Source organism: Muntiacus reevesi, chromosome 4 (assembly GCF_963930625.1).
Source record: "Muntiacus reevesi chromosome 4, mMunRee1.1, whole genome shotgun sequence".
Taxonomy (NCBI): domain Eukaryota; kingdom Metazoa; phylum Chordata; class Mammalia; order Artiodactyla; family Cervidae; genus Muntiacus; species Muntiacus reevesi.
In genome coordinates, this window is record NC_089252.1 from 47,427,024 (window position 1) to 47,454,549 (window position 27,526).

A 27,526-nucleotide genomic window follows, 5' to 3' on the forward strand; every position below is an offset into this window, starting at 1 on the left:
CCTAAGAGGTGCCCCTGGCAAGGAGGCTTCATGCCTTCTCATTTTCCTGGGTTTCATTGTGCAGGAAAGGCCCCTTTCTGAACCTGTCTGCCTGAACCGAACTCTCTTGAATCAGGTTCTCATCTCTCTCCACCTAACATTCAACAGCAACTGCATGAGGAAAACCCCCTTCAGAACCTCCCCTCACCACCCCACCCCAGCAAGTCTCTGCCAAACGCTAGCATATGGCTGAATGTCATCAACACCCAAAGTAGGGATCCCTGTGCCCAGTTTTTGATGCTGCAGTTAAGGATAGCAGAAGAAAGTCTACTATGTTGTTAAACAATCTGGAAAGCCCATGTGATCTCCTCGTGAGCCCAGCCTTTCCTTAAAGGACACTTTGCCTTTAAAGAACAAATTCAGTATATGACTGCCAGTACTGCTCAGCCACAGCCTCAAGCAACCTGTGAGAGAAGGCAAACCCCAGATCATCACAAAATCTGTGGCATATCCCAGAAAACCTCAACCACATCACATCAACCCCGGAGGTACAGCCCCTTCATGGGCTGACGCAGAAAGACATCTGATCAGACTGTGGAGGGTCCAGGGACTCACAGGTCCCACACTCCACCACCCTTCCTGAGGCAGCATCATCTGCAACCCAGAGGTCAGCAGAGCACCATCCAAGTGACTGCAAGACGTGTCTTCCGGCTCTGTAGCATCTCACACTGACCCCACTCCATCCATTCTAGCTTCTCCAGGGCAGCTTCTCCCTCTCACGTTCCCAGGTACTAACAGCAACATCCACGGGCAAAGCAAAGGGCCCTGGGCAGAGATCCCCATTCATATTTCAACAGTTCTTTCCTTCAGTGTTCACGCAACTGCAGCTGATAACAAAAATGACGTCAGGGAACGCAGTGCCACCTGCAGATCTTTCTGAAATGGATTGTTACCAAGGTTGTCTGAGACACCAGCCGATCCAAGACTTCACAGAGGGAGGCCTCCAATGAATGAGAAGCCCAGCGGAGGTAGCTCAGATTTACTCCTTTCCTCCCCATCCCATCTGGTTACCCTCCTACAGAGGAAAAGAAATGCATAACGAGTCCACCCCGATGGAGAACTGGAGTGAGGAACGCGGTTGGCCCCTGATCACTCAGAGAGATGTCTGTCCAGCATGATGTCTTTCCCCACACTCTCCCAGGAGATGTGCAAACAGGGGCCGTGTGCGTGTTCTGGGCTTTCCCTCCTCGGCAGGGTTCCAGCGTGCACACCATTTGCAAGGCCACTCTACTTTCCCAACCTATCAGGTTCAGGGAGGAGCTGCTCCAGCTCCAGACGCCTCTTCTGGGGCACACAATCCTCTTCTGGGGCACACAATCAGCAGCTCCAGACGCCTCTTCTGGGGCACACAATCCTGGTCTGCCCTCCTATCTTGTTTCGTTATCTTTGGGCCCGGAGCAGCCCGGGCACCTGATACTGTGGGAAACGTCCGCTCAGCTTTCTGATAGAACTCTGAGCACCTTTCCCAACAAAAAAACCGAGTCTCTGGTCTGGGCAGCTCCTTCTGAAAAGGCACTTCATTCAGCAAAGACCAGGCTCCGCTCACTAACCAGGACTGTTCAAGCTGCAGCTGCTCAGACAAGTAAACCGTGGAGCTGGCCTCAACTCTAGGTGGATACTCTGCTTTCATCAGCGACAGGAAGAGAGAGGAGGCATGAGCTTCATGCAAACTCAGATGCGCTCTGAGATCCCAAAACACAGGCGAGATGGCCTCTAACCTCCTTTCCATAACTGAACTCTGCACAACTTCATATGTTAGCCGTGTAGGCAAGAACAGAATCCTACTAGTGTTTTTATTTTTCTTCCAGAATCCTACTGTTTTGAACATGAACAGCAAAGTAGTTCACACCTTTGCAGGTGTAACATACCAGGCAAAGAAAAATTCATGGGAACCACGTGTCTCTCTTCTGCCTGAAACCACAAGATGGTTTGTAGTGATGGTTTTAGGTTTTAGATGAAGAAGACAAGAGATGTTCATGCGGGACTCAGACCACAGAAGCTGGCCATCGGGGCCTCACCACTCCTAACCAGGATAACTTTTGCATTATTACTTGAATTCTAGTGATCTTTAGGAGTACCTAGGTCTCACCCCTCACTCTCTGTTTCAGGCCTCAAATGTGCCTCCTAAAGTTTGCGCCTATTATAGGTGGTAAACTCTTAAAGCAGTGACACCCTGGCCTGCCCAATGACATTACTGGCATGGATGCCAACACATCCCACCTGCTACTGGTGAGTCCCCGGAGGAAGACAGGTAGCTTCACTGACAACTGAGCACACCCTGCCCCATTTAACAGGACTTTCATTTAAGGAAGAGGCCCCCTCCATAAGATATCTATGTATCTTACACACATGGTCTGTGAGGCAAAGTTTCCTGTGGAATTAGATCTGTTTAATAACATTAATACAATTTTCAAATTGTGATGATTTTTTTTTAAATTTCATTTCTATCAAGAGAAAAGTGTCAGTTGCTCGGTCATGTCCAACTCTTTGCTTCCCCATGGAGCTCGCCAGGCTCCTCTGTCCATGGAATTCTTTAGGCAAGAATACTGGAGTGGGTAGCCATGCCTTTCTCCGAGGGATCTTCCCAACCCAGGGATCAAATCCAGGTCCCCTGCACTGCAAGCAGCTTCTTTACCATCTAAGCCACCAGGGAAGCCCTCTATCAAGAGGGACAGGTACAAAATGTGCCTTCTTGTTGGGGCCAAGGCCAAGTTAAGAAACGGTAAGACCAGGAGTCAACTCAGTACTGATGTATCATGAGCTGCATTTTGCCTTGTTCCCCACCCCACTTCCATCAGGATTCGCTGATTTCATCAGCGAATCAGTTACCTGGCAGGGTTCTGGAGGGTCTCTGGTATGCTGGGCATGATCCCCAACTTGCAGGGGGCTCCCCAACTTGCAAGGGGATCCCAGAGTAGATAGCTGCAAGTTTGCACACCTGGGAGGCTAACTGGTAACCAACACAGGAGACACACATCTACCAGAATGCCACTGATTAACATTTAAAATAACTGGAAAATCAAGAGCCAGCCAGATTCTCCTTCTCTCAGCAGTCTCCCCACTCAGAGTAAGGAAACAGCTGATGGAAGATGGTAAATGGTTCCCTCAAGCTGGTCAATGGCCCTCCTGCACTCCAAGGTCTGGATGGTTCATCAACAAACATTTTCTCCCAAAGTGATGGTTAAACTCTCACCACAACTTATCACTGTCCTCCTGTTGTCAGTCCCCAGAGCAGTCATTACCTTTTGCCAGGTATCAGGTAGCATGTCATTCATATCTTTCCCAGAATACACACTGGGCACAGGACTTCCTGCCACACATTCTCTGAGTGATCCCCCATGTGGCTCCACCTGACTGATGGGGAATGTTGGTCACAGAAACTCAAATTAGTTTTTGAAATGGTCATGCTTAGCTTTTCAGTTAAGCCACAGAAAAGACAGAGATAATCAAACTTGTTAATTTTTGTTTAACCTGATGCTCAAACAGACGTTAACTCGGTACATTTTCTCTCATCTATTAAAACTTTAAGAATTACAAGCTCATGGCAAATAGGTAAAATTTGAACTGCTTTGTTCATAAAATATGAAATAAAATTTCCCTCCATACCTCCCCTTCTCACTTCTACCAAAAGAAACCACTTGTTAGTTCAGAGTTTTGAGTTGTATAAGATTCCTCATCAGGAGATTAGGTTGATTTACACGTCTCAGGAAAAGATCAGTGATGAGGACTCAATGCATGGCTCTGGAGAGGTGAAGGGGACACTGGAACTTTTTCCCCCAGCTATGACCTACTACATTTCCCTCTTTAGAAAAACCAAGTACGTACGTAACATTTCACTTTACAAAGATCACAGTCTCTGAGAGCAATTTTTGTTTAATGTGGAAAGAACTGCCAATCCTGAATGCATATACTAAATCAGTGGCTTCAATCTTTTGTTGTTGTTCAGTCACTAAGTCGTGTCTGACTCTTAGTGACCCAACAGACACACCCAACAGCACACCAGGCTTCCCTGTCCTTCACTGTCTTCTGCAGTTTGCTCAAATTCATGTCCATTGAATCAGTGATCCTATCTAACCATCTCATCCTCTGCCACCCACTTCTCCTTTTTCCTTCAGTTTTTCCTAGCATCAGGGTCTTTTCCAATGAATCGGCTCTTTGCATCAAGCAGCCAAAGTATCCATCTTTTAAGTGAATATAAAAGATGCCAAGAAAATTTTAAAGGAAGAACCCCCTGGAAAAGATATTAAAGACCTACACAAGTTAACTAAATCCCCCAAGCACATTTTCAATGACTGCTACCGTGGCAAGCAAGCCCCAACGGGAATGTCTGAACAAAGACTGAAGAATTTACCCTGTTTCCTTAGGAAAATTCTTTCTGTGTATTGCACAAGCTTCCCTCTCCTTTTGTCTCCCTGTATGCACTCACAATGTGGAAGTTCAAAGACCACTTCCATGGACTTCCTGCAAAATGCTGGTACCACACACCTCCATGGACTGAGGACAGTTTACAGGTATGACCCTTTCTAATACTGACCTCTGAAATCAGAAGGCTTCAGCTACTGAACGGGGGGTGTAAGGTCCCCTGACACGTTTCATTCACCCGCCTTCACTTCCACATTCTGCTCCATGCCATTTAATCACCCTCTTCGATCTAGAGGTTATTTGTCAACTGTCCAACTTCTAGAGACTCGATCTACAGCAGATGAAAAATAAGTCAGTGGAGGCAAATAGCCACACGAATCAGAATTGGATTACCCTGTGAAAGGTCATGGAAACACTTTCCTTCTCGTTGTCCTCTGACCCAAATCCTACCAACTCTTTAAGATCTAGTCTGAGATCCCATACCCTCCAATAAGCCCTTGTTTCTCGCATCCCCAGCTGAGACAGGCTGGGGATGACCCACAGTCAAAAGATTATCTCCTACGCCTAGGGCTCCTTTCAGTTTTTTAAGAGCAATATGTGTAACTCAAACATTCAGGTCTCCAAAACAAATAAAGCCAAGCCCATCTGCCATCTGCCCCCCTCTGTGAGGCAAAAACACTTTATCATTTGTAAAAACCTATGTGTAAAGGCCACTGCTGCCCTGAGGGCTTACACTCTAGGTTAAACCAACAATTCAGAAATAAACCATTAGAGAAAAGTGGTAAAACTGCACATAAAGCAAGGTTCTATGGTATTTATATTGCATTTATATGAAGGACCACATGGGGCCTTGGCTGGCTTTTTGTTCACTGTGAATTATACAGTGCTGCATTGATAAATTGCTCATTAGAGTGCTAGCCCCTAAGGCACCAGCCCAGCTAAGAACAACCCTCTCGGTTTCAGGGCTATCTCTCAAAGCATCACCTCTCCATCGCCTCCCTCCCCTCCAACTGCCAAAGCACATGAAAGGCCTTCATCCTTATAAGCCAAACTTGCTCAGCAACTAAGGAAGTAAAGTGGAAAATCTGATGACAAGGTGATTTATCGAGGTGCTTTTAGAGGGCTGTATTTCCAGAAGACTCAGGGAAGGAAGGACACTTCTGACACCAGGGATTTTAGAATATAGGCTGTCCCTTCCACAAACATCCCTATATCTCCTTTGTCTCTCATCCCATCAAGGATCCCCTCACCAATTTCCCTTCCCCTGCAGTCTCTGCCATAGCCTGGGGCTTCCCCAATCCCTACCCACCAGCTACACCAGTATCAGCCTGGACACCAGGTAAAAACTAAGGGAATACGAATCAAGTACAGACTTCTCATGTTTTTAACACTGGTTTATTAGTTGTAACAAATGTGGCATACAAACATGAGATGTTAATAGAGGAAGCCAGGTATAGGGTAGAAGGGAACCCTAACATTACAATTTTTCTGTAAATCTAAAATGGTTCTAAAATAAAAGTTTATTTAAAAAATAATCTGACATACTGATGAGGATGTAGAGAAACTGATACATTCAGAAAATCAGGCAGTTTCTTAAAAAACTAGACATGCACAACCATACAACCCAGAAAGTGCACTTCTGGGCATTTCTCAGAAATGAAAACTGACCTTCACACAAAGAAACCTACACCCCAATGTTTGCAGCAGCTTTACTGTAATAGCTGTTAACCAGAAATAACCCGGATAGCCTTCGGTGGGTGAACAGTTAGATTTTGGTACATTCACAGCATGAAATAATAACTCAGCAATAAAAAGAAGGAATTATCAATATACTCAGCAAAAAAAAATCCCTAGAGAATTATGTTGAGGGGAAAAAGCCAACTTCAACTTCAACTGTAGCATTCCACGCATAATATTCTGAGAAAGCTATAAATGGAGAACCAATTAGTGGTTGTCAGAGGTTAAGGGCTGAGGGGCAGGTTCGGAGATGGGTGTGGTTATAAAAATAGGAGGGATCCTTGTTGGGATGGAAATGTCCTGTATCTTGACTGTACCAATGACAAAATCCTGCTTGTGATGTGGTACTATAGTTTGGCAGGATATTCCCATTGGGGGAAATTGATTCAAGGGTACATGGGGTCACCCTGGGCTGCCCTAGTGGGTCACTGGTAAAGAACCCGCCTGCCAGTGCAGGAGCCACAGGAGATGCAGATTCAATCCCTGGGTCGGGAAGATCCCCTGGAGGAGGGCATGGCAACCCACTCCAGGGTTTTTGCCTGGAGAATCGGAGCGTGGACAGAGGAGCCTGGTTGGCTACAGTCCATGGGGTCGCAGAGAGTCGGACACGGCTGAAGCAACTGAGCATGCACGCACAGGATCACCCTGTATTATTTGCTACAATCACATGTGAATCTATAATTATCTCAAAATAAAGTTTTGTTTTTTTTTTTTTTTTTAAGCCATGAGGCCTAAACAAGCAGGTGGCTTAGACAAAGGGATGGTGAGGCCCACGCAGAGATCTGGAGTCACAGCCCAGATACAAGTGAGTGGTGGTCCTCTGGCCAGGCTGAGATACATACCCCAGATGGAGGGCCTCTAACAGTGACTAGGCTGTGACCTTCAATAATGTCCATGGCATGAAGCCAAGGCAAGACTGAGGAAATGTTCTAGGTTGAAGGAAACTAGAGTGAGGACCAGCAGATATAACATGTCATCCCGGACTGGATCCTTCACCGCAGGACACTCCTGGGTCATCTGGGGAAGCTTGAAACCAAGGGACCCAGGAATTCCTCGACTTATTCTCATAACTCTTCTGTAAGTTTGAAATGGTTTCAAAATGAAGTTTTATATACATGTGTGTCTGTACATCTACACACATATACGTACACATAAACACATATACATACAAATGTATACAGATATATTTTTTAACAAATAAAAGGCAGCTTTTGCTCTTCACCCCTGCACCTTTTTCTGCCTGGAATGCAGGCATGCTCACGTGAGGGTGAAGCCTCAAGACTTAAGAAGAGCAGAACAGTGATGCAGGGACTGCAGAACCGCACATCCACAACACTCCTTGTTAAACGTGGTCGAAAAGAAACCCCGTGATGGTTCAAGTCACGATAGCAGGGTTTCTGTCCCTCAAAACCAAAGAAAACATCACTAACATATTTAATAAGTGGAGGACTGTTCCTATGTTCCCACCATTTCTAGCTGAAGAACCTACCAAAAAATAACAGAAAAGCTGTGATTTGCTCCAGGGACAAGGCGGCAGAGAAGCCATGTGTTCTGGGCAGCCATGGGCAGCAAGGAAAGCCTGGCCAGAGTCAGGACAGGGCCGTCTCCACCTAAAGTGCAACATGCTTCTACACTGAGGGCGAGGAAAAGTGGGGTTAGAGGCAGGACGCTGATGGACGGGTAATGAAAGACAGATAGGAGATGCTTCAGAGGTCTTTTCCCAGAGAAACGGCTCTGAACCCAGACTGCGTAGCACAGCGGCCCCTGGTTTGCACACAGAATGAGTTCAACAGGCTTTCAGAGCTCGCTTTTCAACTGGACCCGTGCTTACAGCACTGCCTCTACGACAAGGATCCTAAATGCCAAATGATACACTCGGAATATGTGCATCCTGTCCAAACTGATATGCTCAAATTCTAACCCCTCAACCCCTCACCAAGTGATGGCACCAGAAGTAGGGACTTTGGGAGACAATTTAAGTCGTGAGGGTAGAAACCTTATGAATGAGATTAGACCCCTACAAGAGACATGGAGAATGTGTTTCTCACCTCCTTTCTGACACGTGAGGGGAGAAGGAGAAGATGCCACCTGCAACCTGGAAGGGGGCCCTCGATAGCAGCTGACTGTGCAGACGCCCCGATCTTGGACTTCCAGCCTCCGGAACTGAAAGAAGTAAGTTTCTGTTGTACATAAGCCACCCTGCCTATAGTAAATTCTTTGTCATAGCAGCCCAAACAGACGGACACGCTACAGTAACTTTCAGAATATAGCCTGTTAAAAAACCGGGGACTTCTGCCCCCGGCTACTTCATTTATTCACCTTTGTCTCCTAATCAATTTATATTACACTTTTCTAATCACGACTCACTTTTATCATCATAGTACCTCCAGTTGGTCCAATACCCCTTCCTTACTCTTCAAAGTTCCCTTCATACCACGAGTTTTAATTTCATTCTCACTCTCAACAGTACTACGAGGAAAATCCAATTGTTTGCACTTAATACAGAAGAAAACAAAGTTGAGGGAGATTAAGCCACTGGGCCAAGTCCTCAGCCAGGGAAAGGCTGAAACACAACAAGAATTCTGAGCCCTGGCTCCCAACCCAGTCTTCTGTGTCCTAAACCACACAGGATGGCATTAGCAGCACTGTCAGCTTTTCAAATTTCCTGCCTTGCTTTAAGATTATATTATAAAAAGCTAGAACACAAGGTCAGAAAAGAGTACGCAGGAAGAAATGCATATTAAATATTTCACCTAAACTTCGAAGAATATGCAGGAAATTAAGGATACCTCCATCTCCTTCTTCTTGCTCCTACCTGTTTCAGAAGTGAAAAGGTACAAAAAAACTGCTTCCCCTGGTGAGCCTACACCTGCCTCCCTGAGACTCTCCGGGGAGCTCAGTTAGGGTTTTCCAGGCCCTTCAAAACTCTAAGAAATACCAGAATCTCAAATGCGTGGCTGCTGATCTCCATGCAGCCCTGCTCTTCAAATCAGCAAGTACCGAGTGCCTGTTACGTATGACAGAGCGCCGGGCCCATGGCGTACTCTCTGCCCTCCTGAATAAGCTGAGATAAGGCAAAAACGTAAGACCGGACCTTAAAAAAGTTAAGCAATCACCCCAGAAATAAACAACAGTGCAGACCAGTGACAGGAGCGGAGGCACGAGAGGACATCAAGGTGGAAGGACCGGGGCCAAGGCACCGAGGTGGCGAGACGCCTGCAGGGCTCAGTGAGCAAACGAGGCGGCGGCCAGCAAGGAAGACCGTCACTGACAGGTCAGGGCACGCAGGGGCCAGGTTATGTGGGGCCTGTGGCCCAGCAGCGGGGTGGATTTTCTTCCAGAAGCAGAGAGAAGCAGTTGGGTGGTTCTGGCAAAGAAGAGACAGGATCCGAGTGACCCTTCACAAGGACCGCCTGACTGGTGAGGGGAGCAGACTGGAAGCAGAGAAGGGAGGAGGCGGGGAAGCCAGTCCAGGAGACGGGCGCCACCACCCAGGCCACGAACCTGGGGGCTCACAGGCCGGTAGGGAGGGGCTGAGAGGGCAGGCTTTGGGGTCTGCTGGCAGGTCTGGTCAACAGGCCCTGCAGACCGCCTGGGCACTGAGAGCGCAGCCCGGACCTGGGCCTCGGGGCGGAACCCTGGAAGGTCAGCTGGCTCACACGGCTCGCTGGAGCAGCAGAGCACGGGCGAGAGGGCCAGCAACAGACGACTTTGCTCCCGAGGGTCTTTCATACTAAGGTGGTTAGTTTTGGAAATTCATACATGCATCCCTCCAGGTTGAACAATTTCAAAAAATCTGGAAGAGTCAGCATTACTACACAGAGATCGTAACTCAGAGACTGACACATTCACAGGGTCTTAAGAGATGGAAGAGACCCGGGAGATCCGGTCCTACTCCCTTCACGCAGCCGCTGAGAAACCAAGACCCAGAGAACGGCCGGCGGCCTGCTCAGGTGGGACGGTGCCCCGAAGGGACCGCTACGTCAGGGTCAGCCGGGGTCACCCAGGACGTGACGCCAAGCGGGGAGTCCTGTGGTCCCTCCGTCACCCCCACTCGGGCTCTGCGCCTCTCACCACAGAAGGCAAATCAACGTGCCCTTCCTGCGTCCCAGCCTGACCACCCAACAGGCCAGAGACGGGGAAAACAGACGGGGATGTCACGGGTGACATGGACCTCAACTCCCTTAGACGCAGGCCAGCTGCTGAGTCTTCAGGAGCGGACACACACACACACACACACACACACACACACATGGGTACACAACAGATGGCCCTCCCCACCCCCAATCCACCCATCGGCCCTGCGAGGCTCGCCCCCAGGACGCCACGAGCCAGAGCCCGACTCCAGGGCCTGCTGAGAGAGGAGGCCTGCAAGTCCCTTCACCCTGCAGGTCTCAGCTCCTCCTTCGCACTCCTTCCCTCGGAGAGCAAGAAAAATGACAACGAAACACAGCTTGGGAAGCAGCGCGTGTATACAAAAAGCTAAGATATCACTGTGAAGGATAAAGAAGTGACATCTCCCGATGGAGAAAAGCAGAAGGCAACACGGTGGGTTCCTCGAAGCCAACTCCCCCTCAGAACAAGGCCACGGTGAGCGGACCGGGGCGCAGCAGACTCTCCCAGACGCTGACGCGCAGCGTGAAGCAGAGAAGGCCTCTTTGCCCGTTCGCTTACACAAATGCCTCACGTCGGGTGCCGGTCATCTGCCTGACGCAGACGTGCTGCGACCCCAGACGGCAGGCCCTGTTCCTGGAAGCACACACCCCACGCCGGCGCTCCTACCGAGGGACAAGCAGAGTGACGGCCGGGGGCGGCAGAGGGCAGCCGGCCACGCCAGGACATCACTGACCCGTCACTGCTGGGAGCCGAAGCAGCCGCCTCCAGAGCACTCCAGGGAACCGACATCTTCAAAAGGCAAGCCCCCGCCAGCCTCTCGGGGGAGTCGGTCCCATGGCGCGGCAGCTGCCTTTCTTGCAGGCCTGACCAGAGCAACACCCTCTGCACGGGGTGGTCCAAAGAGGGCCCGCCTGCCTCCGCGTGCCCTCTTCCTGCACCCTGCCTCTGCGCTCCTTCCGTCAAGCTCATCGCTCTCCCGTCCACATCCAGACCTGCGGCCTACACACAGCTCGCTCCTAAGAGAAAGGAAACAGGGGGTCCGCTTCCACTGCCTTTCCACCTCCCGCTGCTGAATCACCGCCACCGAAACATGGAACTAAGGCACATTTTATTTATTTATTTATTTATTTAATATTTGTATTTTTTTTCATTTATTTTTATTAGTTGGAGGCTAATTGCACATTTTAAACTACCTTGCGCTGAATCAACAAAGCGTTGTGATTCTCATTCTGAGAACAAAGGCGACTGAGTTGGAAGCGAGGAACAAAAAACGTACAGCAGATGTCTTTAGGTTTCCTTTCACTGATGAGTGGAACCTCAAGTGGTTTGCTCCCTCCTTCCTTTCACTGTTTGTTAGTAACTATCCCTTCGCACTTTAGGTTTATATTTTTCCTTCTCAAGAAGCAGTCACTCCCAGCCACCTTTCAAGGCAGGCAAGAAGTTAAGGGCATGTGGGTCAAATCCCCATTCCAAGGCACCCCCAGGGCTTCCTTTGTCGGATGGGGCCCAGCCTGCTGAGACACCTGCAGAGATGAAGCCCCCACTTCTGCACAAGGTAGCCCATTCCGCCACTGGGGGTCCTGACTGGCCACGTGCTCCTGGACCCCAAGCTCACGCTGCCTCCCTGCACACCCCCGTTTGTCACCACAATGATCTTCAGAAGCATGCAGAGGACGCACACGAGTCCCACATGACTGCACTGTACTCTTTCAGGACTGTACCTCCTTTTCTCTGGCCTCTGTGCCCTGGGCCCCCAGCTGCTCCCCATATACCAGCTCCCAGGTACTTCTCTCTTCTAGGCAGCCACCTCTAGCTCTATTGATAGCAACCCCTTAAAAAATCTGTCTTCAACATCAGTAGATAGTGGAGTGACATCTTGGGAGGTGAGGGAGCTTGGTTCTAAAGTCAAGTGAGGTGCTTTTAGAGGCTCACTTCCCTTCAGAGCCCCTCACTTGGAGAGGCTCCGAGCTGCCGAAGGAAACAGATTCCTTCCTTCCATCTCACCCTTACCCCAAGGCTCACCTCATGAAGCAGGGTGATGACGCACGCCACTGATTTTTTCATGTCCCAGTTGGTTTCTTGGGAATTGCTTACTTTTGCCCAGCCCACACGCTGAGTATCTGATATTTCACTGTACCCACGAGCCAGATTTACCCAAGCTAGAGGACGATGCCACGGTTGCTCGGTCCTGCTCCAAAGACATCCTTCCCTGCCCAGCTGGTCCTGAGTCCAGGCCGACGCTTCACGATGGCCAGTCCACGGCCACCGTTGACAGAGGACACACAAAGAACTCTGCAAAACTGAAGAGTCACTATTGTCAATCACTGACTTGATAAAAAAAAAAAAAAAAGAGGTGGTAAAAAAGTTAATGTGATAGCAATCTCACTACAGTACACACAATCAATAGCCTTTCCCAAAGCCTGCAACAACTTAAGCAACTACAGTTTTCGGCCTAGAAGACAACTGTTGCACGCTTATGATCATCACTCATTATCCCAGGTGAAAAGGTTATTGGCACAGGTTTCTCGCCTGTATTTCTGGTTACGTTTGAAGTCGCCTTCAGTCATGTCAGCACACCAGCACCAGATAAACCAGAGTTAACACCTGTTAAGATTAAAAGTCCTGTTTTATAAGGGAGATGATGAATACCGTTGTGGAAGAACTTCATATGATACACATTTAAAACAATGTCAAAAGAGTAAAACTAAAATAATTACGTAAGTCAAGATAGTCCAAGTTTTATGGAAACAAGTTGGTGCTAAATTAACTTTGTTCTCAAGAATAAGCTCCAACAAAGTCTCACCTCAGTGCTGAAGGCAGCTGTGAAAAGATTCATGTAAACACTCTTCCTTACTTTGGGTAATATTGTATTTTTATGCTCTAAAAAGAAGAGTACAATAAGCAAACTCTTGTAACAGCTTACAAACATTTTGTTTATTTGAATTTTTATACACTCTCATCCTCGAAGTGTGAAAGTCGTTCAGTCGTGTCCGACTCTTTGCGACCCCATGGACTATACGGTCCATGGAATTCTCCAGGCCAGAATACTGGAGTGGGTAGCCTTTCCTGTCTTCAGGGGACCTTCCCAACCCAAGGATCAAACCCAGGTCTCACCACATTGCAGGCAGATTCTTTACCAGCTGAGCCACAAGGGAAGGCCAGGAATACTGGAGTGCGTAGCCTACCCCTTCTCCAGCAGATCTTCCAGACCCAGGAATCAAACCAGGGTCTCCTGCATTGCAGGCGGACTCTTTACCAACCGAGCTATCAGGAAAGCCCCCCATCCCACCCCTCCTCCTCAAACACATGGTAATTTACGAGAATCATTCTTTGACATCACTATTGGATATTCTCTGTCTTAAAGGGCTACAGAAACTTCAGCCTGACCCTGTCCCATCCAATCAGATTGTCACCCTATGTCCATCTAGCTGTCTGACACGCAGACTGAAGCCTCTGAGGCTGGAGGGAGGAAAAAACAGTTTTCCAGCTGACAAATGGAGCTCCCATTCCAGTGAGCTCTGAGCAGCTCAGAAAAGGAGCAGCTCTGGAGCCTGAAAGACCCTGAGTGATGCAATTCTGAGCTTCATCGCTACCCACTGAAGTATGGTTCTAGTCCGGGGGATCTGCCCCTCCCCACGCTCAGAGGCAGGAGACAGAAGGGCCTGTTGGGGACTGGCAGGATGGAGAGGTGAGACTTCCTCCTAAACCACCGTCCTAAGAGCTGCCGTGACTGCCCAGGAACCTCAACAACTTCCTACAACTCGGGGGCCACATCCGATGGTGCCAGTCATCCTGGTAAAACGCTCCCTCCATTCCCTCCTCCTGGAAGGCACTTACCACACAGAATGTAACTGTGAGCTAATGAGAAATGTGCCTTACACACCTCCTACATCCAGCGCTGTGCCTGACATCGAGAAGATTCTCAAATATTTTGTCCATTACATAATACTGCCCAACCAATTGAGAATAAGAATGCAAGACATCTCGGGGGTGAGAGAGGGTAGTTCTGGTGAACATGATGAGCTGAACACGGATATCTCCACAAAACAGAGCTTCAGACTCAGAGTTCACAGTCCAAACTGGCAGAGTAGCATCAAGGCCACCTCCCACCTGTGTAACCCCTGTTAAGCCAGAATATGTACGACTGAAAATGATCAAACGTCCCATCTCAGTGCCACAAACCCAAATCCTAACCACTGTTTACCACACTGACTGGCTGAAAAACTACCATTTCTTAAGGTGTCCTGTAACTTCACAGGAAAAAAAACACAGACGCATAAACACAGCTCATCAGGAAAGTGTGATCACTGACCACCCTCCCCAACCCGGCAAATCACAAGAAACCTGAGGCGAGATTTTAAACTCCAATATCAAGCCAAGAGTTGACTTATGAGTGAGATAAAGTGGAACTCAGCTATAGGCTGACTAATTATCTGGCGGGCACTCGGCTGCATCATTTTAGATACAGGTTACCGTGCCAGGGCAGCTGGTGTTATTTACAGCCCTGGGCGCACTATTCTTTGGCCGACATTCAGGCAGTTTCGTATTTCTGCCATGGTCCACACTGAGACTTGAGCACAGTTCAGGCAGATACCCACGCGGCAAGCGCACTCTACGTGCCGAGTGTTGTGTGTAACCCCAGGAGCCCGCTGAGTGGCAGTTCATTTCACACTGCCAGTCAGATTTCAGGGATGTTAACACGGTGGGCAGTCCCGAGAGCCTTTACTAAGAATGGATTACAGAAGGTTAAGGGATGTGAAGCGAGGGAGGAAGGAGGAAGAAGAGGAAGCAACCAGAGAAAAAGGAGAGGATGTGGAATACTTTTGGCAGAGAAGATAGACAAAAAAAAAAAAGAAGAAAAGATTTATTATTGGACTATTATACTAGTAGACTCCCCTGGTGGCTCAGACTGTAAAAGCGTCTGCCTACAATGCAGGAGACCCGGGTTCGATCCCTGGGTCGGGAAGATCCCCTGGAGAAGGAAATGGTAACCCACTCCAGTATTCTTGCCTGGAAAACCCCATGAACAGAGGAGTCTTGTGGGTTACAGTCCATGGGGTCGCAAAGAGTCGGACTCGACTAAGCAACTTCACTTTCACTTATTGTAATAGTGGTTGTTAAAGCCCATACCCCAGCATTGGTTCTAGGGTCTAAGAGCAGGTTACACATGGAGACCACCACCAGAATCCAAGTCAGGGATTGATGATAGTCAAAAAAAAAAAAAAAAACAGATTAGAGGACTTCACTGGTGGTCCAGTGATTAGGAATCCGCCTGTCAATGCAGGAGACACGGGTTGGATCCCTGGTCCAGGAAGATCCGACATGCCGTGGGGCAACTAAGCTCATGCATCACAACTGTTGAGTCCTCGACCCACAACTAGAGGGGCCACGGCGACGAGAAGTCCGTGTACCACCACAGAGAGAGGCCCCAGCTCGCCACAGCCAGGGAAAGCCTGCTGCAGACACCTGCCAAGTGCCAGAAGGACAGAAGCCAGACACAGGCGTCCTGCTAGTGGTATCCAGGCGGAATGCTCCTCCCTGTACACTCAGGGGAGTCCCACAGTTGTAAGAGGTTTGGAGCACCAGGGCTGAAGGTTTGAGGTGACAGGGGGCCCACAAAGCCAGGACTTGAAGCCTCCTTCTGTTCTTTCCCTCCCCACACCTGAGACAGGAGAAGCCCTGGGGCTTCTCCACTGACGCCGGGGCTTCTGCAAGCAAGAGCACCCAACCCAAGGCTGGCCGCCCCGCGTACAGGCGCTGGAGACAGTGACTCGGCGCCCACAGCAGCCCTTCTAGCCCTTCCGGCTCTCACCCCACACTGCCCTTGGGACTGAGGCTTCCCAAGGATAAGACCTTCTCCTAGCAACGGGATTAGCACCAACTAATACAGTTCACGTGGTCTCATTTCATCCCAGGAACAAGCCTCTGTTGATATGATAGCTTCTAACCCCTGTTTTACAGATAAATGAGATCTAGAGATTAAGTAACTGTCTGTGGTCACGTAAGGGCTTCCCTGGTGGCTCAGTGGTAAAGAACCCCCCTGACAACGCAGGAGCCATGGGTTCAATCCCTGGGTCGGGAAGGTCCGCTGGAGAAGGAAGTGGCAACCTACTCCAGTAATCCCATGGAGAGAGGAGCCTGGAGGGAGGACCTCAGGCTCCTCTGTCATAAAAAGAGCCAGACTTAGCAACTAAACAACAAAAAGTCACACGGCTGGTAAACATGGGGGGAGGGTGACAGGACACCAGTATCCAAAATCCAAGCTGAGTCCGGCTGAAGGTTATGCTCGTGACCGCGACATTTTCCCTACCCTTTTTTCTCCAGAGCTTTTTTTGTTTTGTTTTTTTTAAATTGTGGCATAATACACATAATATTTGGAGAAGGAAATGGCAACCCACTTCAGTATTCTTGCCTGGAGAATCCCATGGACTGAGGAGCCTGGTGGGCTACATACAGTCCAGGGGGTCACAAACAGTCAGACATGACTCAGCAAGTAAGCACACATAATATTAACATAAAGTAGACCATCCTAGCCATGTTGAAATGTACAGTTCAGTAGCATTAAGCACATTCGCATTGTTGGGTAACCATCATTACCACGCATCTCCAGAGCATCTCATCTAGCAGAGCTGACATTCTATATCCACAGAACAACTCTCCCTTCTCCCCTCCCTTTCACAACCAACCTTCCTGCTTTGTCTCTATGAATTTGACTCCTGTAGATCCTTCCTAAGTAGACTTATACAAGATCTGTCATTTTATAACTGGCTTATTTCACATAGCATAAGTCTTCAAGGTTAATCAGTGTTTACTAGCATGTGTCAGAATGTCCTTTGTTTTTTGTCTGTTTTTAACTGAAGGTTCCTTCCTAGTCCTACTTCCATGAGTGGCCATGACCCAGGGAAAAAAGGAAAAGGGAACCAGGGACCAGTCATCTCTACAACACAGCACTTATACACAAACTAAACACACGAGCCCAGAGTCACTGCTGTTAGAAGTTGGCAGCATAGGAATAGGGAGAAACAGGTGAGAATTGGGGGGGTTAAAAAATATACCCACCTGCCCCCACATACTCCTGTTTGAGCTTAAGCTACTGCAACACAAGAAGAGATCAGAAGATCAAAACAGTCTGAGGAGGGGGGCAGAACCTTCAGGGATGGAGGGAGGAGGATGGTCCTGGAGGTAGGGGGTGTTGCTTGGCAACTGGAGTGAAGTGATTGTCCTCCCCTGCTGGGATCCCCGCCCTGAACCCCCCAAGTCTGGTAGGAAGCGGGCAGCCTGCAACCCTGTGGGCAGGTCTGGGGCTGTCAGATGCTCCAGGCAGGGGGCTGGCGGGGGCTCAGGAAGATTTGCCCTCCAAGGAGATGAGGACGCCTCCCCCCAGCTTCTCTGCCAGGGTGCAGTGGTCCTTGACCTCCTCGGAGCAGTTTGCTTGTAGTCATGTTTTATCCCCATCAACTTATCCTTGACGGTGTCGTTGAAGCTGGCATAGATCGCTCTGCTCTTCAGGGTTTCAGACTCAGGGTTTCCAGGCCCCCTTCTTGCTCTCCTTGGTCTCATGGGTTGCATTACAGAGGGCGAAGTGGCATCCTTGTGTGGCAGCCCGTGACAAGACTGGTGTAGCATCGTCTGAAGTCTGGCCCGCATCACCCACCAGCATCTCCTCACCCTCCTCCAGCATGAGGTTTGTGTTTTCACTTAAGCAGAAGAGCACCTTCTTCATCCTCTGGTGAAGACAACTCACACACTTTCACATCATTGAACACTGTGATGACACCACAGGCAGCCACACTGGCAACCACATTTCTAGAAGTGACGGGGAAATAGCGAAGAGAGCCAGAAAAGACAGGAACCACTGCGGCCGCCGCTGGGATCAGACTGAACCAACGTTCTTCCTTTCTAAGGCCGAATAACATTCCATTGTTTGGCTGTGCCCCATTTTGTTTATCCATCCATCCACGACAAACACCGCCTTTTGACAACTGCAAATAAGACTGCTCTGCCTTCCTTTCTCATGCTGCCTGATGCATAGCAGCAGTGAGAAGGTCCCTTCTCACCAAGGATGGATGGAGCATCCTTCCATCTACTTTCAAAAGGGCCTTTTAGGAAATTAGGTGGAATGGGCTTTTCATTTGATTTTTTAAATCAATAGGTATTTATTAATGCTATTATACCTGTCATAACATTGAGGCAATTATACACCCACGTCCTAAGTTAATAATATTAGCAACCATGTATATTTAAATGGGACTACAAATCAGTGTCACTAAAATTTTGGTGAGCCTTTTTAAGCAAACAAACCAGAACTGCTACATTCAAATGAGTATTTTTCTGACAGCAGGGGAGGCTCTACGCAGACTCATCACTGAAAACATCTGACCTGACTACTCCTGAGCACATCGGCTAGTAAGAGGCCTCACAAAGCTGTCAGTACCTGCAAGTCACACTTTGTCTATAACAGAACTGTAAGTCAGTGACTTCCCGCCTTACTCAAACAGCTTCATTCTTCGAATAACCCTTGGAAGTTTCCAGAAAACAAAGCATACCTTCCAGGCAAAGGTTCTGCCTTCCATACAAAGGAAAAAGAATGTCATCAGATTTGAAGCCAATTTCAGAACTACTGATGAGCTCCAGTATCCTTGTACCTCTGCCAAAGGGAATATACTGAAGGCAACAGCATTCATTCAGACAGGCTCTGATGTTAGTCATAAAAACCACATTTTAAGGGTATTCTTATCATTTTGATGAGGCTTCTTATATAGTTACACACATGTACACACAGTAAAATGACCATTAAAAAAGCAAGCAGCTTGACAGCAAAGAAACACTAGTTTGCGGCTAAGGAGACGTTCATTTTCCTTCCTATTGTTGTTCAATGGCTAAGTCGTGTTCGAGCCTTTGCAACCCCATGGACTGCAGCACACCAAGTTCCCCAGGCGTCATTTTCCTTATTTCACAAATAAACATCAGCTCTTATTAGCAAGTGGACGCGAATTAAGAATTTGATTAAATCTGATGAGACGAGATAAAGCAATTTATCTCCTTCTAATGCAGGAACACCTCCTTAACACTTATTCAAACAAATGAACTACTGGACAGGAAGAGCTCAAGGCCAAAGACGACTTTGCAGGGATGGGCTGGGGCACACATCACTGCAGGTAGGAGATGCTCCGTGCAGGCGTGGGCCGAGGGATGAACTAAGATGGTCTGAATCTTCAGATTAAAACTGTGAGCATCATCATTGTTCCTGTGGAGAGAAGTTGACTGAAACAAACTTGATCTGATTTTTCTTCCCTGATTCACAGTTGCCTGTTTTGAAAGCCACCTGCTTTTTTGATCTTGAATAAAGGATGGAGATTCATATTCACCACCACCTAGTCATGCAAATATCTGTGAGTCTTGGTGAGATTGTTAATAAAAACTTGAGTTAAGTGAAAAAAAAAATAAGATTATACTTTTTTTAATTGGACAATAATTGCTTTACAATGTGCTGGCTTCTGCCATACAACAACATGCACCAGTCACAATTATATATATATGCCCTCCCTCTTCAGACCCTCCTCCCTCCAAGACTAACTTTTAAGGTAAATGATAACCTTCAGAAGGCAAAAGCAGAAAAACGCACGTCATCAAAATTGTGTAAAATTAGGGTATTCAAAACCAAGGCAGTTACAGTGATATGAGCTTTCATATCCACAAAGGTTACTTTGCTGCTAACCCATGTTCATGCCTTTGCACACAATAATTTTTTTTTTTTTGGCACACAATAATTAAAAAAAAAAAAGAAAAACAACATTTAATTATCTCTTAACAGGGCTCCACATTCCATAGATTTAGGCAAGTGCCAGAGGAAACAGATGGGCTTTCCACCGGGTACTCTAAGCCAAAAGTCGTGCCAACGCAACAGCAGATAGCATTACAGTACAGGTGGTTCCTTGGTGAAAAGACCTTTCCTCGAAGAGCCATGGCCTGGAAACAGTGAGGGAGTACAGGCGGTCTTTAAACCAGTTCAAGGGGATTTATTGAGTGCCTACAGTATGCCAAACCCCACCCTGGGGAAAGTGAAGGATGTGAGTATAAGATTCAACCTACATCTTCAATGAAAGCAATTGTGAAAACACACAAACCCCATCATCCACTGCATACACGTAAGAAAACGCAGTGAAACACATTCTAAAATTACCTACAATCTCAAAGCTTTTTTAAATTTGGCTTTATAACTCATCCTATTTTCCGCCAAATCACATTTTTTAAGTAACTGATGAAGCATAGTAACGAAACGAATACCCATGAACTAGTCAGAAAATCAAGCGGCCTGCTATCAATGCTATTCCCACTCCTGCTCCCCCAGTACCCCCACCCTCCCTAGATAACTACTGTTCCAGTTGCCCTTTCCCTATTCAAGTTGCCTGTTCCCTCATTCCCTCTTTTTCACTCATTTTATCACATGGATATCCTTCGCCAACACTGTTCGTTTTGTTGATTTCAGAAATTCATAAAAATGCTATCGATTCTGCCTGAATTCCTCTCTGAAGCACTAAGCTGTGCGCGCGTGCTCAGTTACGTCCAATTCTTTGTAACCCCATGGACTGCAGCCCACCTAAGCTGAGTATCACATCAAGTCAGGTAACACGTTCTGAGCACGCTTCATAACACTGGTGCGGCTGCACTGGGGCCTGGATGGACAGCTGACAAGAGGAAGTTAAACTGGAGTCTAAACTGAATGTCTGGGCCACACAAAAGTAGTTGAACACAGTACCATTTACCAGCTCAAATATCTTACCTTTTCATCCTTCCCCACAAACACACAGCATCCAGGTCACAATACAATGGACCTGCCGTCCTATTGCCAAGTACCCTTTTTCTTGTGGAGGCACTTAAACCAGGGGACCTGAACTACTTAGGGTTGGAGAGATTTTAAGCCAAGTCTTTGAATTCCATGCAAAAGGCATCTGGGTATTCTTGTTCCTTTCAGGATTTCATGCCACTGCATGTTTGAGCTTTATAAAGGCAACAGCTCTACAGGAAAAATCATTAAGGATCACCCATGATAGACCTCTTTATTCCTCTCCGAATTTCAGCCAAGGAGAGAAAAGCCTACAGGGGCCACGTCACTATTAGAATCATTCAAAGGAGGGTAATCGTTTACAGGCCCTGAAGTAAATTTTAAGACAAGCATTATGGGCCATTAACTTGGAGCTCAGATGTATAAGCTCAATCATTCCCGCAGCAAATTAGCAAGATATACCAGAGCTCATCTATACCAGGACCCACACAACTTGAGGAACTCCTCCTTGCATCAAATCTAAAACCACTTTGGAGCTTCCAAAGAGCTTAAGTCCCTGATGAGCACCTAAAGTTGTAATAGGGATCCTGGGTCCTGGATGCTGGAGGAAGGGCCTTGTCTCTGATGGCCAAGTTGACATCCTGAGTGAAGGGGAGTTCATTTTCCAAACACCGTTCAGAGAATAGGCAGTGAGTGGGGCACATCCATAAATGTGAAAACCTTCGACCAAGTGGGGAGGTGGGAGAGAGCCTGTAGGAATCTCAGACCTGCTTCTCTGGTCTTAGCCCAGAAAGGGAACGAAACGCCCCTCAGACATCAATATGACAGGAAGGAAGATGTTCAGGAGGCAGATGGAGCCTGGAGGGAAAGTGCCTGGAAAGCAGACAAGTGCCCTGGAATGAAAGGAGGGTTAGATTTAAAATTGAATACCATGTGTAAAAGCTGCCGTATAACGCAGGGAACTCAGCCCGGTGCTCTGCGATGGCCTAGAGGGGTGGGAGAGGAAGGGGTGTACACTTAACGGCTGATTCACGTTGTGTGGTAGAAACCAACAAAGCATTATAAAGCAACTGTTCTCCAGTTAAAAATAAATTTTTTTTTAAAATCAAATAAGTTACACTGATCGAGTTTCATTTACACCTTCTGCTTATTACATTTAGCCCTTTTTGAAAATGTGACCCTCCTTCGGGGCCTGTGTGGCCTAAGGAGAGCCAAAAACCAGCATTTTTCCTTCAGGAAGGACAGTTTGAAGACGCGCCGGGATGCCCGTGGGGCTGAGAGTGGGGGCGGAGAAAGGACTCAAGCAGTGGGCTCCCCAAGGAGAGAACTATGGGTCCGTCCACCTCCCTTGTTCTGTACTCACAGACCCTCCTTTCCTCTTTCTCTCTGCTGCAGGGGGCAGGGCAGTGCTGGTGGAAAGGACCCTTCATGTTAGGGCCTCGTTTATGCACAAATGATGTTCCAGACCCACCTCAACAAACAGAACCTCATGGAAGGCAGCAGAACAGAGTGATCAGGCAGCTGGCGTGGGGGTGGGGGTGGGGGGGTCCTACCCTCCTACCCAGGAGGAGTGTAGCTTTGGGCAAGTAAGGCAGAGGTCCTTGTTTGTAGATGAGGATGATGGAGGTGCCTATCACATAGTGTTATTGTTAAATGAGCTTACACCTCTTAGAAATGACCTGGCTCAAAAGTCGTTGATAAACATCAGGTATCATAACTAGTGGTTTCCAACTTGGAGCTCAGAGATGTATAAGCTCCTAAAATAGTAAAGGGGAAACTCATGCCAAAGTATCTTATTTAAAACACATATTTGTAATATTTCATGCTGAACATTCCAGTTTCCATGACTTCCCACATATAAAAATAAAATCATTTAATAAGCAAAAATATAGTTATAAACAATGTCTTAACAGAGGAAAATCAAGGAAAACCACAAAGGAACACACCAAGCAGGTGAAAAGACGCTCGCTCCTCCAATGAAAGTCAACTTTTAACAAAATTCAAACGTTTAGTGTCAGTTTAGAAAGAGGAAGCCAGCGCCAGGGAGGAGTGAAGAAACAGACTTGGTTCTTTTCTAGAGAACACTGGCCTTATCAGTGAAGACTTGTAAAAGTGCATGCCAGCAACTCCACCTTCAGGCTCTTATCCTAAAAATACTGAAAGGTTCCAAGAATGTTCTGCAAAATTTTTCACAGTATCAAAAGACTGGAACCAACTAAACATTCATCAAAATGGGAATGGTGAAAAGCATTACAGTACAACCAAGTAGCCCTGTTAGGCAGCCATTAAAATGGTAAACTTATCTTTATATACTACACGGATGAAAAAGCCATAGTAGGTTAAAATTTAAAGTAAAAAACAGGATCATGCCATACATATAAGTCTATATTGACTGCATCATGCATAAGTCTAAAGCAGTACCGCCCAACAGAAATGAGGCAAGCCACATGTGGAATTTTAGATTTTCCAGTAGCCATATTACATCCAAAATATTATTTGAACACTTCATCAACATAAAGAAAGCCTAAGTGGGACATTTTGCATTCACTTTTTGTGCTCAACCTTGGAGATCTGGTGTGTACCCATCCCAGCTTAGGCCAGCCTCACCCCAGGAGCTCAACAGTCACGTGTTACGTACTGGATTTACCCTACTGGACACGGTGGGTCTGGCATACGTGTGGAGTTAACAGGAGCTGTCTGGGAATGGGATTACAGAGCCCTTGCCTTTCCTGCATTATATGAATGGTTTCAATAATCATGTGTATTAACAAAAAAAAAAAAAAAAAAGAGCATGGTGAAAAATTGCTTTAATTTTCCTTAAGAGCTGTAACAGGAGACCAGACAGCACAGCTTAAATTGAAAGCTTCTTCCAAACTGTTTTTGCTCTTTCCCCAGGAGGCCGTGGGGATGGGAACCTTCATCCCTAAGCCTTGGTTCTCCATTCCTCAGGTAGTTCTGTACTTGCAGCAGTTCTTCCCTCTCTCTCCCCTTACAGCCAACACCCCTGGCAGATGGGCTGAGAGAGGAAACCGACATCTGCACCATCGCTGAAGAGGGAATCACGCTGATGAACAGTTGCCAAGTGCAGACACTGTGCTAGGCAGGCACTTCACCTGTGTCTGATCACATAATCCTCCAATAATCTTATAATGCAGGGACCATGCCAATTTTTCAGATTAAGAACTCAAAGCTCAGAAGGTTATCTGCTCCAACGTGTCAGAGCTGAGAATGTGTAACACACTACCCATATGGTCCACGGCAAGATCGTGGCCACAGAGCCCGAGACCGCCCATCCCAAGGTCATGATCTTATCTCTATTAAAATCATGCTGTAAGACAACTCTATTTCTAAGAGGAAAGCAAATCCCAGGCATCTCTTATTTGCAAGAACGTCAGAACCTCACATTTCTCCTTTAAGCCTGTTCATACATCCTCAAATGTAAATGTCTCCACTTAGACAAACCACTCTCACCCCAAACTCAGTGTCAAAACCAAGCATTATCCTTGCCTTCTTTATTTCTGTCCATCCTCATGGTGGAAACTTCAAGGTTATAAGTGACTCTTATTCCATTGCCTGTATAACCAGGTATTTGAGTTCTAACCTGAGTAATCCCCAAATGACTATAAACAAATAGGGATAAGCACACCTAGCACCCAGACCTTAGTTTCTGAATACCAGTCTTCGATAAAACAGAACTGACAGACATCACCTTAAACAGGGGATCAAAGTGACACCACCTGTAATGAGACTCTGCTACCACAGATCTCCTGAGATGTTCCTTCTCCTGTGAGCAAGGCACACCGTTTCTGATGTGTTCTTGCCAAAAATTTATAATTTCCATCGAAGCATGGGAAACCATCAGACAAACTCAAACTGAGGTTCATTCTACAAAAATAGCTGACCAATGCTCTCAAAGTGCCAAGGTCAAAAGGAGAAGCTGAAATTGAGGACTGTCACCAAACAGAGGAGACTAGACAGTTGTGATGCTAAACCCAACATGGAATCCTAGATGGGCTCCTGCCAGGGAAGGTCGGTAGTGGGAAACCTGAGGAGATTCCCATCAGACGTGTAGACAAGCCTGTAGACAAGTTAACAGTATTGTACAAATGTTCATCTCCTGGTTTCAATGATTACAATGTACTTATGAGGTGTTAACATCGTGGGAATTTGGGAATACACACAGAAACTCTATTTTTACAACTTTTCTACAAGGCTAAAATTTTCATAAAGAGTTTTTAAAATACTATTGTGGCTACTAGTCATCCTTGTCCATGCCTAAAATCACTCTACTGTCTCCTACTGATGCTGCTGTTCCCAGTCTCCACGTGTATCCAATACCTATTCATTCTTCCAAGCCCACTCAGGTCCCACCGCCCACCTGACCAACACCGCTACAGAGCATCTGTAACTATGAGTACGTGCTCTCCTCTCATGGCACACGGGCCATGCTGGCTTGTTAACTTTGTGAATTTAGATTTTATTGTCCAATAATGATGCAAAATGTGTTTGTGTAGACAAGAACATCATGGCACACATAAGTCCTCTCAATTTGAAATGGACTGCTTTTTTAACGTGGTTCCTGGGAGTCTACTGAATTAGAAAACAGAGGTCCACTAGTATTTCAAACCTATTCAGGTTTACCCTGATTCTGTATGAGCAGTGCCACTTGATCATCTAGAGAAAGTGGTGTGTAAAACTTGTATATTATAAACAGTATAGTTTATGGCTAAGTCTTACCACAGAAAATGACAGTATCAAACACATACACATGCATGCCAGAATTCAGAATGTCTGCTGAGTTTCTACTCAGAGGAGCCCTGGCCCTCCAACAGCAAGAGAATGCCATCTTTCTGTTGAACAATAATAGACTCCAACCAGGTCTGGAGCTGTCAGAAAGTCTAATGGGTGGCTATCCTGAAGCTAACGAAATGAAATATTAGGAACACATCAACAAAAAGGAAATGGGGAGAAACTAGCAGCTGAAAAGCAAGCTCTTTTAAGAGGCCCAAATGGATAGACCTGGTGTCAGCACACAGTTATAAGGACGTTCACACCCGGCAGGACTCCAGAGGTTTCACAAGGGGAAGGGGCAATCTCCCAGATAACACCCTACTGGGTAGGAGGCAGAGCACACACACAGTGAAAGTCGCTCAGTTGTGTCTGACTCTTTGCGACTCCATGGACCATACAGTCCATGGAATTCTCCAGGCCAGAATACTAGAGTGGGTGGCCTTTCCCTTCTCCAGGGGAATCGTCCCAACCCAGGGATCAAACCCAGGTCTCCTGCATTGCAGGCAGATTCTTTACCAGCTGAGCCACAAGGGAAGCCACACACAGTGGAGACTCCAAAGTGCTTGGTCCAGCCTCTGATGACACCAACCTAAAGGCAGAAAGCAAAGAGGAACTCAAGAGCCTCTTGATGAGCATGAAAGAAGAGAGTGAAAAAGCTAGCTTAAAACACAACATTCAAAAACCGAAGATCATGGCATCTATTTGATCCCATCACTTCATGGCAAATACACAGGGGCAAAAATGGAAACAGTAACAGATTGTATTTTCTTGAGCTCCAAAATCACTGCAGACAGTGACCGCAGCCACGAAATTAAAAGATACTTGCTCCTTGGAAGAAAAGCTACAACAAACCTAGACAGTGCATTAAAAAGCAGACACATCACTTTGCCGACGAAGGTTCTGGTCAAAGTCATGTATGGATGTGAGAGTTGGACCATAAAGAAGGCTGAGCACCAAAGAACTGATATCTTTGCAAACTCTAGGAGAGAGTAGAGGACATAGAAGCCTGGTGTGCTACAGCCCATGGGATCACAAAGAGTCAGACATGACTGAGCAACTGAACAACAACTGCTCTCCAGGATCTCAGCCTAATCAGGAAGACGTGGTGTGACAGAGAAACGATCAACAAGGGTGGACAGGGCAAGCCTGCTTAGTGCACACAGGTTACAGGCAGGCGGAGAACATGCCCTACGAACTGGTTAACAATTTGCATGCAAACTTGGGAATTCTTTTTTTTTTCTGTGCAAAGTTTTAAGATTTTTTTTTTTTTTTTTTTTTTTGCTTCTTATTTTGTACTGAGGTATAGCTGATTAGCAGTGTTGTGATAGTTTCAGGTGAACAGCAAGGGGACTCAGCCACACACATACATTCATCCATTCTCTTCCAAACTCCCCTTCCATCCAGGCTGCTGCGTAACACTCAGCAGAGTTCCCTGCGCTCTACAGCAGGTCCTTGTCGGTTACCCCTTTGAAACAGAGCAGTGTGTACATGTCCATCCCAAACTCCCTAACTATCCATTACCATCAGCCTTCCCCCAGGCAGCCGTAAGTTCGTTCTCTAATTCTGTGCATCTCTTTCTGTTCTGTAAGTAAACAAACTTGGGAATTCTGATGGTCATCAGCAGAGTCAAGAAGGGCCCACTGGGTTTGCAGGCTCAGGTGGGCAAGGGGAGAAGAAATGGAGTGACAGGTAGAG

At 47.0% G+C, this 27,526-nt stretch overlaps 1 protein-coding gene and 1 pseudogene across 2 annotated transcripts in view; both read right to left on the reverse strand.

The window, feature by feature from the left end:
- Positions 1-27,526, reverse strand: part of MYO5B (myosin VB) — a 338,715-nt gene that overhangs the window by 306,411 nt on the left and 4,778 nt on the right. The gene's annotated exons all lie outside the window — the stretch shown is intronic.
- On the reverse strand, positions 17,594-18,758 carry LOC136166312 (cofilin-1 pseudogene; annotated as a pseudogene).